Source organism: Oncorhynchus kisutch, linkage group LG16 (assembly GCF_002021735.2).
Source record: "Oncorhynchus kisutch isolate 150728-3 linkage group LG16, Okis_V2, whole genome shotgun sequence".
In the NCBI taxonomy this organism is placed as follows: domain Eukaryota; kingdom Metazoa; phylum Chordata; class Actinopteri; order Salmoniformes; family Salmonidae; genus Oncorhynchus; species Oncorhynchus kisutch.
Window position 1 is genome coordinate 2,055,895 of NC_034189.2, and position 13,020 is coordinate 2,068,914.

At 38.9% G+C, this 13,020-nt stretch overlaps 1 long non-coding RNA gene across 1 annotated transcript; it reads left to right on the forward strand.

Moving 5' to 3' along the window:
• Positions 1 to 3,213: 3,213 nt before the first annotated feature.
• Positions 3,214 to 5,129, forward strand: LOC109877092 (uncharacterized). The gene is made up of 2 exons (XR_002253126.2): positions 3,214 to 3,365; positions 4,435 to 5,129. It is a non-coding gene; the product is annotated as an uncharacterized LOC109877092 (long non-coding RNA).
• The last annotated feature ends 7,891 nt before the right edge of the window (positions 5,130 to 13,020 follow it).

Genomic DNA, 13,020 nt, shown 5'->3' on the forward strand with positions numbered 1-13,020 from the left:
CCAGCTAGATCTACTGTCTCTATTATATTATGACAGACCAGCTAGATCTACTGTCTCTATTATATTATGACAGACCAGCTAGATCTACTGTCTCTATTATATAATGACAGACCAGCTAGATCTACTGTCTCTATTATATTATGACAGACCAGCTAGATCTACTGTCTCTATTATATTATGACAGACCAGCTAGATCTACTGTCTCTATTATATTATGACAGACCAGCTAGATCTACTGTCTCTATTATATTATGACAGACCAGCTAGATCTACTGTCTCTATTATATTATGACAGACCAGCTAGATCTACTGTCTCTATTATATTATGACAGACCAGCTAGATCTACTGTCTCTATTATATTATGACAGACCAGCTAGATCTACTGTCTCTATTATATTATGACAGACCAGCTAGATCTACTGTCTCTATTATATAATGACAGACCAGCTAGATCTACTGTCTCTATTATATTATGACAGACCAGCTAGATCTACTGTCTCTATTATATAATGACAGACCAGCTAGATCTACTGTCTCTATTATATTATGACAGACCAGCTAGATCTACTGTCTCTATTATATTATGACAGACCAGCTAGATCTACTGTCTCTATTATATAATGACAGACCAGCTAGATCTACTGTCTCTATTATATTATGACAGACCAGCTAGATCTACTGTCTCTATAATATTATGACAGACCAGCTAGATCTACTGTCTCTATTATATTATGACAGACCAGCTAGATCTACTATCAACTGATCAATACCATTTTATATATATATATATATATGTGTTTATTATACCTGTTGATACAGGGCTCATATGTGAAACTATTCTAAGTGAACATTTTCTTTCACAGTGACACTGACACTTGGAGCCCCTAGGGCCAAGGTCTCCATCCCCCACTGAAGCTGGTTCATCCAGCTCCTGCCACAAGTGGTGTTCATCTGCCCAAATTGATTTATGCAGAAATGGATGTGCCTCAGGGCCAAAAGGGCACAGCATGGAGGCATCACTGTGTTCTTTGCAAAATGAAGTCCCCCATCAACTGCGCCACATGCTTGGTGACCCTCTGCTTTACAGCAGAAAGAGACTGCTATGGCACCTGGCATCAGCAGCACAATATTGTGTAGGGCTTTGGCAAAGTAGGTGGGGTTATATCCTTTCTGTTTGGCCCTGTCCAGGGCTCTCATCGGATGGGGCCACAGTGTCTCCTGACCCCTCCTGTCTCAGCCTCCAGTATTTATGCTGCAGTAGTTTATGTGTCGGGGGGCTAGGGTCAGTTTGTTATATCTGGAGTACTTCTCCTGTCTTATCCGGTGTCCTGTGTGAATGTAAGCAAACTCTCTCTAATTCTCTCTTTCTCTCTCTCGGAGGACCTGAGCCCTAGGACCATGCGTCAGGACTACCTGGCATGATGACACCTTGCTGTCCCCAGTCCACCTGGCCTTGCTGCTGTTCCAGTTTCAACTGTTCTGCCTGCGGTTATGGAACCCTAAACTGTTCATATTTACTCTTGAGGTGCTGTCCTGTTGTACCCATTACAACCACTGTGATTATTATTATTTGATTATTATGAACGTCTGAAAATCTCGGCCATGTTCTGTTATAATCTCCACCCGGCACAGCCAGAAGAGGACTGGCCACTCCTCATAGCCTGGTTCCTCTCTACGTTTCTTTCTAGGTACTGGCCTTTCTAGGGAGTTTTTCCTAGCCAACGTGCTTCTACACCTGCATTGCTTTCTGTTTGGGGTTTTAGGCTGAGTTTCTGTACAGCACTTTGAGATATTAGCTGATGTACTAAGAGCTATATAAATAAATTTGATTTTATTTGATTTATACAGTATTACAGTACATTTGATTTGATAGAGGACTGAGGGTCTTCCAAATATTGAAAGTGTCTAAATAGTTACCCATGTTATTTTGTAAATGTACATATTTTTTTCTCCATTTTTGGGGGGGGTGTGTTAGAATGCCATTTTCCTATTTTGTATATAGTTATTTGTTTTAAAATGTATACCTTCACCAATTAGGCCACTTGGGTACATTTGGGCTACTTGTGTGGGACACCTGGGTGACTTCATGATAAATATCATGTAGCACACTCATTTTGGAAGTTATCATTCTGAAACTTTGCACAAGTACTGTTGCCCTCTTATGTTTTTCACTGAAATTGTCTCCATCATCCTATCTCAATGTTTGTTTTATCTTGTTCATTTTAACAATGATGATACAAAAATAAAAATTAATTATTTTATTTTTTCCATTGTTTTATCTAAACCAGATCTATTGTGTTATATTCTCCTACATTCAATTCACATTTACACGAACGTCAGTGTTTTCTTTCAAATGGTACCAAGAATATGCATATCCTTGGTTCTGTGCCTGAGCTACAGGCTGTTAGATTTGGGTATGTCTTCAGGCGGAAATTGAAAAAAGTAGGGGGGGAGCTCTAAGAGGTTTTAAAGTCATCCTGCCCGGAAGCTGTCCTGTCCTTTTCCGTTATTCATTAAATGTTCACTCCCTGTACCTGCTTCTCATCCTTACAGATTGAACCATGTTGTAAAGTGTTGATAACTGTATTCATTCCCCAAAAATTGCCAATACTGTCTGTTGATAATTAATGTAAACTGTTGACAGTGATAGCTCTGATTTTCTAAATGTCTGATGTTGTAAAGTGTTGATAACTGTATCTCTGATTGAACCATGTTGTAAAGTGCTGATAACTGTATCTCTGATTGAACCATGTTGTAATGTGTTGATAACTGTAGCTCTGATTGAACCATGTTGTAATGTGTTGATAACTGTATCTCTGATTGAGCCATGTTGTAATGTGTTGATAACTGTAGCTCTGATTGAACCATGTTGTAAAGTGTTGCTAACTGTATCTCTGATTGAACCATGTTGTAAAGTGTTGATAACTGTATCTCTGATTGAACCATGTTGTAAAGTGTTGATAACTGTATCTCTGATTGAACCATGTTGTAAAGTGTTGATAACTGTATCTCTGATTGAACCATGTTGTAATGTGTTGATAACTGTATCTCTGATTGAACCATGTTTAAAGTGTTGATAACTGTATCTCTGATTGAACCATGTTGTAAAGTGTTGATAACTGTATCTCTGATTGAACCATGTTGTAATGTGTTGATAACTGTATCTCTGATTGAACCATGTTTAAAGTGTTGATAACTGTAGCTCTGATTGAACCATGTTTAAAGTGTTGATAACTGTAGCTCTGATTGAACCATGTTGTAAAGTGTTGATAACTGTAGCTCTGATTGAACCATGTTGTAAAGTGTTGAACTGTCTGTTTAGGGTAAACCAGAGTACCCAGGAAGACACACCAAGACCAATTAGGTGAGTTTCTACCTTACAACACAACAGCTGCAGGGTCACAATATGGTATTCTGTCCACAGTGTGTACTATATTATGTTACCTCTTAGTAGAAGTAGAAAGTAGGATGGATTAGAGTCAACTACCACAATATGGTATTCTGAACACAGTGTGAACTATATTATATTACCTCTTAGTAGAAGGTAGGATGGTTTAGAGTCAACTACCACAATATGGTATTCTGAACACAGTGTGAACTATATTATATTACCTCTTAGTAGAAGTAGAAAGTAGGATGGATTAGAGTCAACTACCACCATATGGTATTCTGAACACAGTGTGAACTATATTATATTACCTCTTAGTAGAAGTAGAAAGTAGGATGGATTAGAGTCAACTACCACCATATGGTATTCTGAAAACAGGGTGTATTGTATTATGTTACCTCTTTGTAGAAGTAAGAGGAGAAAATAGCCCAGGTATTGCTAAGTAGTAAATATCCTGGGTATTGATAAGGAGTAAATAGACCTGGTATTGATAAATAGCAAATAGCCTGGGTATTGATAAGGAGTAGATATCCCTGGTATTGATAAATAGTAAATAACCCTGGTATTGATAAGGAGTAAATATCCCAGGAATTGATGAGGAGTCAATATCCTGGATATTTATGAGGATTAAATAGCCCAGGTATTGATAAGGAGTAAATATCCTGTGTATTGATGAGGAGTAAATATCCTGTGTATTGATGAGGAGTAAATATCCTGGATATTGATGAGCAGTAAATAGCCCAGGTATTGATAATTAGCTAATATTGGTGGTACTGGTACTGTAGCCCAGGTACTGATATTTCGTAAATAGACCTGGTATTGATAAATGGTAAATAACCCTGGTATTGATAAGGAGTAAATAGCCCTGGTATTGATAAGGGAGAGCTGGACATAAACTGGAGCATCATTGGAAATCATTTGATATGATTCTAAGTAGCACAGTACTGACTAGTAAATCATCTGATATGATTTACATTTCTAAGTGGTTCTATATTGGATAAGTAAATACATGGCCACACTGATGAACTACTTCTGTGTTGAACAGGTGATCGTGTTGAAGAAGAGTGAGGATGAGAACACCTGATCACCATAACAACCATCAGAATGGAACTCATGGAATTCTAATATAGAACTGTGAGTCACAATGCTGTATGCTGTTACATTGTAGCTCCACCTGCTGGAACAATAGTGGCATTTGATCAAATGTGATCTATTAACTGATACATGTATTATTCTGATTGGAATGTGTTTCAATATAATGTGTGTTGTATTATTCATTCAGCAGCTGTCCTTTAACATCAGTCATATACTGGTCATATACTGTATAGCATTATGGTTGATACATTGTAAATGCCTTCACTTTTCATGTCTATACAGATCAACTGTGAGGCTTAGTGAGGCTTTATTAGTCAGCCGGCCCGCCTGGTTCTTTGTGCGGGATTATTGTAACCCTGGTGTTTGCTATAGATGTACGTGTTCGTGTAGTTATGCTAGACTGTTTTCATTCCCTGTGTCTGGGGCATTTGGTTTAAGAACCCGAAAGTGGGGTGGTGTGTGTGCATTAAAGGAACACTTTATTGAACTCTCTGCTTTCACCCTCACGACACCCAGGACCTTACACTTGTTTTGTGCAAAACCATTATTTTAAAATTAATGATCTAGGTAAGATTTTGCTTTTGTCTTCGTAGAATTATGTAGAATTATGTATGTATGTAGAATTAAATAAATTACTTTCCTCAATCATGTATCCTGTTTTTGAATTTGTTCTGAATACTCCATTCCAGGTTCCCCCTACAGCCTCCAGGGCCTTGAGTATCTTCTAAATGATCCATTCCAGGTTCCCCTACAGCCTCCAGGGCCTTGAGTACCTTCTAAATGATCCATTCCAGGTTCCCCCTACACCCCCCAGGGCCTTGAGTATCTTCTAAATGCTCCTTTCCAGGTTCCCCCTACATCCCCCAGGGCCTTGAGTATCTTCTAAATGTTCCATTCCAGGTTCCCCCTACAGCCCCTAGGGCCTTGAGCATCTTCTAAATGCTCCATTTCAGGTTCCCTCTACTACTTTTATGTTGCTGCATGATACTGATCAAAAGATTCAGGAATAATTCAATAGTGCCTAATCCTTATTGTGGCTTCCTCTACAACACATAACCCGGTCCGGTCGAGCTTCATGAAGCTAGCTGGCTGCTTATAACGTTAGCTTTGGACAACAGGCTTATTTAGCTGGCTAGCAATTTATTTTCATTAACTGAAGTTCATTTCCAAACGGCGAACAACAAGTGGCTACCTAGCTAATACTCACGAGGATTAGGATTAGGGTGAGGCACATGTCAAATTGTGTTATTTGACGTGTATGAAGGAGAAAGGGACCAAATTATTAGGGTGAGGCACATGGGCTACTAGACAACATACCCTTAGTATTACTTTCTTAGCTACAGCTACATATCTACCTGGCATATTACATCATTATGCAGCAGCATACAATACATTTTTGGAGGTGGCGCGGCGGTTCTTGTTCTTGTTTCTTCTTCTCTGGATTTACGGTGCTTTCTAGGAACTAAGAAAAATCCTGATTAAATAGAAACGTCGTTTTACTTGTTTGTACGAAGTTTAGCGGTAGCGTTTTGGATTCCTTTGTCTGCATGTTGAACGAGTGGATTACTGAAATCGATGGCACCAACTAAACTGACTTTTTTGGATATAAAGAAGGATTTTATCTAACAAATAGCTGGGACCCAGTGTTCATAGCTGGGACCCAGTGTTCATAGCTGGAACCCAGTGTTCATAGCTGGGACCCTAGGAAAAAAAAAAGAGGAAGATTTTCAAAAATAAGTAATTTATTTAACCGCTATTTTTGATTTGGTGACACCTGTGCTGTTTGAAAAATATGGTGATGTTGTCACGCCCTGACTGTGGAGAGCGTTTTATGTCTCTATTTTGGTTTGGTCAGGGTGTGATTTGGGTGGGCAGTCTGTTCTATGTTCTATGATTTTCTATTTCTATGTGTTTGGCCGGGTGTGGTTCTCAATCAGAGGCAGCTGTCTATCGTTGTCTCTGATTGAGAACCATACTTAGGAAGCCTATTCCCACCTGTGTTTTGTGAATAATTATTTTCCGTGTGTGTTTGTGTGCACCTCTGCTGTTTACCTGTTTGTTTCTTGGTAGTTTCGGTTTCACTTTCATTAAAAGATGTGGAACTACATGCACGCCTTGGTCGATGTGTGACAGGGAGTTTGAGGATAGCGAGCGTGAGAGATGTGGGGCGCTGTCCTCAGACAATCATGGTATGCTTTTGCTGTAAAGCCTACTGTAAATCTGACAACACAATTAGATTAACAAGAATTTAAGCTTTTAAATGATATAAGATACTTGTATGTTCATGAATGTTTAATATTACGATTATTCATTTGAATTGTTCGCCCTCCAATTTCACCGGATATTGTCAACTTTGATCTCACTAGCGGGACACCTAGCCTTAATTAACAACTTCTTATGGACGAGGTCCCTGTGGCGGGATCAAATCAGCGGAAATTTTAGAGCGCCACCGAAAGTTTTCGATAAAACTCAAACTTTCATTAAAACACACATACAAGGTACTGAATTAAAGCTACACTCGTTGTGAATCTAGCCACCAAGTCAGATTTGTAAAATGCTTTTCGGCGAAAGCATGAGAAGCTATTATCTGATAGCATGCAACACCCCGAACACCAGACCGTCAACAAAACAACAGATTTTGTGGTAGCCGGCGCTACCCAAAACGCAGAAATAAAATATAAAACATTCATTACCTTTGACGAGCTTCTTTCTTGGCACTCCTATATGTCACATAAACATCACAATTGGGTCTTTTTCCCGATTAAATCCATCATTGTATACCCAAAATGTGATTTGCTGAAGACCGGTCTGATCCAGAAAAATGCCCCTTTACAAGACGCAACGTCACTTTTTAAAATTACAAAAGTTGCCTATATACTTTTACAAATCACTTCAAATTACTTTTCTAAACCATCTTTAGGTATTAATAAACGTTAATAATCTATTACATTGATCACGGGGCGATCTGTATTCGATAGCAGCAAGTCTTGAAATCATACTCCATGTTTTCACTTTCATAACATCCTGTGGTGAGCCCCAAGAAAGGAAGTGCCTACACGTCACCAAACCAAGGATAAAGCAGCCCCAAAATGCCAGCACTGGCGATATCGTGTGGAAGCTGTAGGCATTTACAGGGGATCCCCATGTATTTTCTTCAGCCTTAGACAATACATTGACTGGCGGATGGATATTATTATTAACAGTTTTTCGAAGGATTTTGACTCCTAAACACGTTATGTTATAGCCACAGACACGATTTAACCAGTTTTAGAGACTTCAGAGTGTTTTCTATACACACACACTTATCATATGCATATACTATATTCCTGGCATGAGTAGCAGGACGCTGAAATGTTGCGCGATTTTTAACAAAAAGCTGCGAAAATTCGCAGCCTCTTTAAGAGGTTTTAAGAAGTTTTAATTAATGAATTAATTATTATTCAGTGTCGTCTGAACGCTGTAAAATTCTTGGTTATCTTCACGAACCCTGGCTAACAAGTTGATTCAGCATTGCAAAGATTGGCTTAATTATTTATTTACTAAATACCAAAATAATGACACAGAATTACATATACACAGGATGGATCATACATCGATTACTAATCATTTCATAAAAGAAAAAGTCCCTAGCGGACGAAAGGGGGTTTGAATGAAAGAGCGGGAAGACTGAAGGACAAAGGAATTGGGTCTCTATCGGACCTTAAGAAGCTATGCTATCATAAATACAGAATCTTATGCATTATAATACCTGCCCATTCGGAAAAGGAAAATGCAAGATATATATTTACACTGAGTTGCACTTCGATAGATAGGTCGAAGACTGAAGACTGGTTTGCCCAGTAGAGATCGCCCTGTACTTTGAAGAATATTTATGGCCGTTGTAGGGCGAATACGTTGTACCCTTTTGTTCTGAAGAGATTGTCTTTCCTCTCCTAGGCCACGGATGTTTACAGCTGCAGCTGATATCTAGACTTCTAGGATGTATCACTTCGTCTTAAGTGAATAAGAGTTCAAAGTTCATACCATTTTGCCATAATCAACTAGCGCTGAATTCTGGCTGGTCTAGTAGAAATTCATCCTTCCTGCGTGGTGATCATCACCTCCACATTGAAATTAGCCCTTTTAAACGTATGGACACCAGTCCTCACGTCGTCGGGAACGGAGGTTGACTTCCGGCAACAGGCTTTTGTACTGGGGGAAAGAAGAGCATGTTTCATAGTTCTCAACCAATGTCTATTCACTTGGGCGTGGCCACTGAGTGAGCACTGAGTTTACTTATGAAAACAAATCTCTCATTTAGAAGCTAAAATTACGTTTAATCTTTTCACAAATAGTTTCATATTTAAATATTTAAATTGCACAACAATTCCATGTGAATCTGACATCAAATTATTTTAGTACCGACGGATACGTTCAACTGGTTGTATTGCAGAAATATTGTACCTGTCCCCAACCTTTTGATGTTACCATACTCTCTCTATGTTATCAAAGGGATTTCCATGAGTCCATTCTGTAGAGTGTAGAGAAAAGGGGGAAAGGTATTTATTGGGGGTCATAAACCTCAACGTCATGACAGACCCTTTGCCTTGATGACAGCTTTGCACATTCTTGGCATTCTTTCAACCAGCTTCATGAGGTAGTCACCTGAAATGCATTTAAATTAACAGGTATGCCTTGTTAAAAGTTAATTTGTGGAATTTATTTGCTTATTAATGCGTTTTAGCGAATCAGTTGAGTTGTGACAATGTAGGGGTGGAATACAGAATATGGCCCTATTTGGTAAAATACCAAGTCCATACTATCCTCTACGGTGTCGGCGTCCCCCCAACGGGCAGTTGAGCTAATGTGCGCTAATATGATTAGCATGAGGTAACAAGAACATTATCCAGGACAAAGACAACTGCACTGTCCAATTTACAGTAGCTATTGCAGTGAAAACATACAATGCTATTGAGAGTGCACAGTTATGTACTTGGAAATGTATATATTGAGTAATTAGGCACATTTGGGCAGACTTGAAACAAAATTTTGAACGTAAATGCAACGGTTCATTTGATCAGTCTTAAACGTTGCACATACACTGCTGCCATCTAGTGGCCAAAACCTGAATTGTTTCTTTAGTCCTAAGTCATATAATGGCCTTTATCTTGCCATTATGAAACTAAAAAAACAGATCTAATGTGTTATTTTCTCCTTCACATTTCCACAAACTTCAAAGGGTTTCCATTCAAATGGTATCAATAATATGCATGTCCTTGCTTCAGGGCCTGAGATACAGGCAGTAAGATTTGGGTATGTCATTTTAGGAGAAATTGAAAAAATAAAGTCCAAGGCAGCTCAAATAAGCAAAGAGAAAGTAAGATATGAAGGTCCGTCAATCTGTACAATTTCAAGAAATTGGCTCTCTACAGCTGAAGAGGACACATTAATTAGAGTCAACTGCACCTCAGATTGCGGCCCAAATAAATGCTTCACAGAGTTCAAATAACAGACACATCTGAACATCAACCTTTCAGAGGAGATTGTGTGAATCAGGCCTCATGATCGCATTGCTGCATTATAACATGCCCATAAATGACCTGGTCTAACCTGTACCACTGTATATTATCCTGGACATTTAAAATGCTGCATTATAACATGCCCATAAATGACCTGGTCTAACCTGTACCACTGTATATTATCCTGGACATTTAAAATGCTGCATTATAACATGCCCATAAATGACCTGGTCTAACCTGTACTACTGTTTATTATCTATATCATAGTCTCTTTATCCCTACCTACAGTATAAATGACCTGGTCTAACCTGTACTACTGTTTATTATCTATATATCATAGTCTCTTTATCCCTACCTACAGTATAAATGACCTGGTCTAACCTGTACTACTGTTTATTATCTATATATCATAGTCTCTTTACCCCTACCTACAGTATAAATGACCTGGTCTAACCTGTACTACTGTTTATTATCTATGCATAGTCTCTTTACCCCTACCTACAGTATAAATGACCTGGTCTAACCTGTACTACTGTTTATTATCTATATATCATAGTCTCTTTACCCCTACCTACAGTATAAATCACCTGGTCTAACCTGTACTACTGTTTATTATCTATATATCATAGTCACTTTACCCCTACCTACAGTATAAATGACCTGGTCTAACCTGTATCCCCACATATTGACTCGGTACCAGCACCCCCATACCTTAAGGGGACATTTTGACTTTCATTTTGACTTTTGACATTTATGGTTAGTGAGAAAGTCCATATTGCAAATGTACGGTCCCTTACTAGACTTCCAACAACGTTTCTAAAATTCACGGACGGCGTAGGGCCGGATCTTCCAGGAAGTCATCAAACGAAATCTCTCTGACTTTCGGTTTCCGTTTTATAAAATATTCAAATTTTGGTCATTTTTCCGCTGTCCCGGTAAATCCCACAAGAGGGTGAATGGAATATTGCATATATTGCAAATGTACAAAACCAATCGCGACAGGGCCTTTTCTCCTGAACGGAAAAGACTTTGAAGATGAAACTTTGGTGAGTATAGGTTTGGCATAATGGGCAGTTGGCCCCGAACAAGATGGCCTCAACGGTTTTTGAGTTATGGCCATTTTTCTGGGATTAAAAGTAAAATAAATGAAAATATAGCAATAATTATTCCGCTTCATGTGAAAGTAAAGGAACCTACGGTGTCAATAAAAAAAGAACAATCCATTTATCTACCGTAATTTAAGAGAAATCAAAGTACAAAAAATGTCAAATTGTTCAAAAAAGGCGTTTTAAAAAAAAAGTTACTGATCCAGTTGCATACGAATCTTTTAAAAGAGCTCTGTGAAATTTCTGTGATTTTCTGTGATTTTCTGAAATAATAAGTCAGTTCTTAATAACGTAAATACTTCAAACTCAATATTCTATAAGTCCAAAGGAGGATATATGTTAACTTTCAGCTTTCAGCTTCCTGTGTCAACCAGAAGTGCCTTAAATTGTGTCATAGGGGCTGTTTCGAAGGGTTAAAAAAAAGTCTGATCTTTCTAAAACTTCATATGTGTGATTAGGCTCATGAATGTAAATCAGTCTCCCATAAAATTTCTAAGAAAAACTCACACACAAACACAGCTTGGTCGGAGGGACATAGTGTGGTGCGAAGTGACAGACAGTGCCTGCAATAGTTACCTTTGTTCGAACTATTAAAGAACCGTCAGACCTAGAGTTCTGCAACTGTATAAACCTGTTCTAGACCTCACGTCGATAGTGTGTGGCGAGTTATGTGGTTCTAAAAGGTTCTCAGACTGAGAAACAGCCTCGTACATTTGCAATAACTTCAATTCATTTTTACATCACAAAAAATGACGACATTTAGAAAAGTCCCAGAGTCGCAAGAATAGGTGCATTGCAACCGGTTCTGTCACGCCCTGGTCGAAGTATTTTGTGTTTATCTTCATTTATTTGGTCAGGCCAGGGTGTGGCATGGGTTTTTGTATGTGGTGTGTTAGTATTGGGATTGTAGCTTAGTGGGGTGTTCTAGTTAAGTCTATGGCTGTCTGAAGTGGTTCTCAATCAGAGGCAGGTGTTTATCGTTGTCTCTGATTGGGAACCATATTTAGGCAGCCATATTCTTTGAGTGTTTCGTGGGTGATTGTCCTTAGTGTCCTGATGTCCTTGTTCTGTGTTAGTTTACACAAGTATAGGCTGTTACGGTTTTCGTTACGTTCATTACTTTGTAGTGTTTGTGTTTAGTGTGTTTGTCATTAAACATAAATCGTAATCTACACGCCGCATTTTGGTCCGACTCTCCTTCACACCTAGAAAACCGTTACCTTGGCCCACAGAGACGGACCCCAACATTTCTGTCTGATAACTCATTCAAGGAAGCCGTAGCAAGGCATGGAAAAAAGTGGATTTTCAGCACCAATTAAGGTCTTGCTCGGGCACCGAATGACCAATCGAGCCGAAACTTGGGATTCAGGGTCGCCTCAGCTTGGCCTGCATTTAATGTCAGAACTGGACCCGCAGCTAGAATGTAAATATGTGTTTTACGTTTGTATTATGGTTTGAACAGGAGGCGTTGTGAATTTTGGGACAGCTCTGAAATATGTGATAGTTGGCTTCTAAAAGAGTTGGAAAAAGTGGGTGTGGTGTCAATTTGTGTATCAGTTTGGTAATGTAATTGACTGATGGACGGTGACTTGCTGGTTGACTTTTGTCCATTTGCAACATGTTTAATTAATTAAACAGTGAGGTACTATCACCAAAGTGACACTCTGAAATCAACCCCAACGAGCGATGGAGAGGAACCAGAATCACTGCCCGGCCATCCTGAGTTCATCCGGCCAGTCAATTTCGTATTCCTGCAGTATTTTTTGAGCATGACAAATTCCTGATGGTAAATGCCCATTGAAACATATTGCAAATGCATGTGCATTTGCAATATGATTCAACAGTGAAAAAGCATCACCAAATGGACATGATGAAGTCAACACAACGAGCGATGAAGAGGAACCACTATCACTGCCCAACCATCCCCAGTTC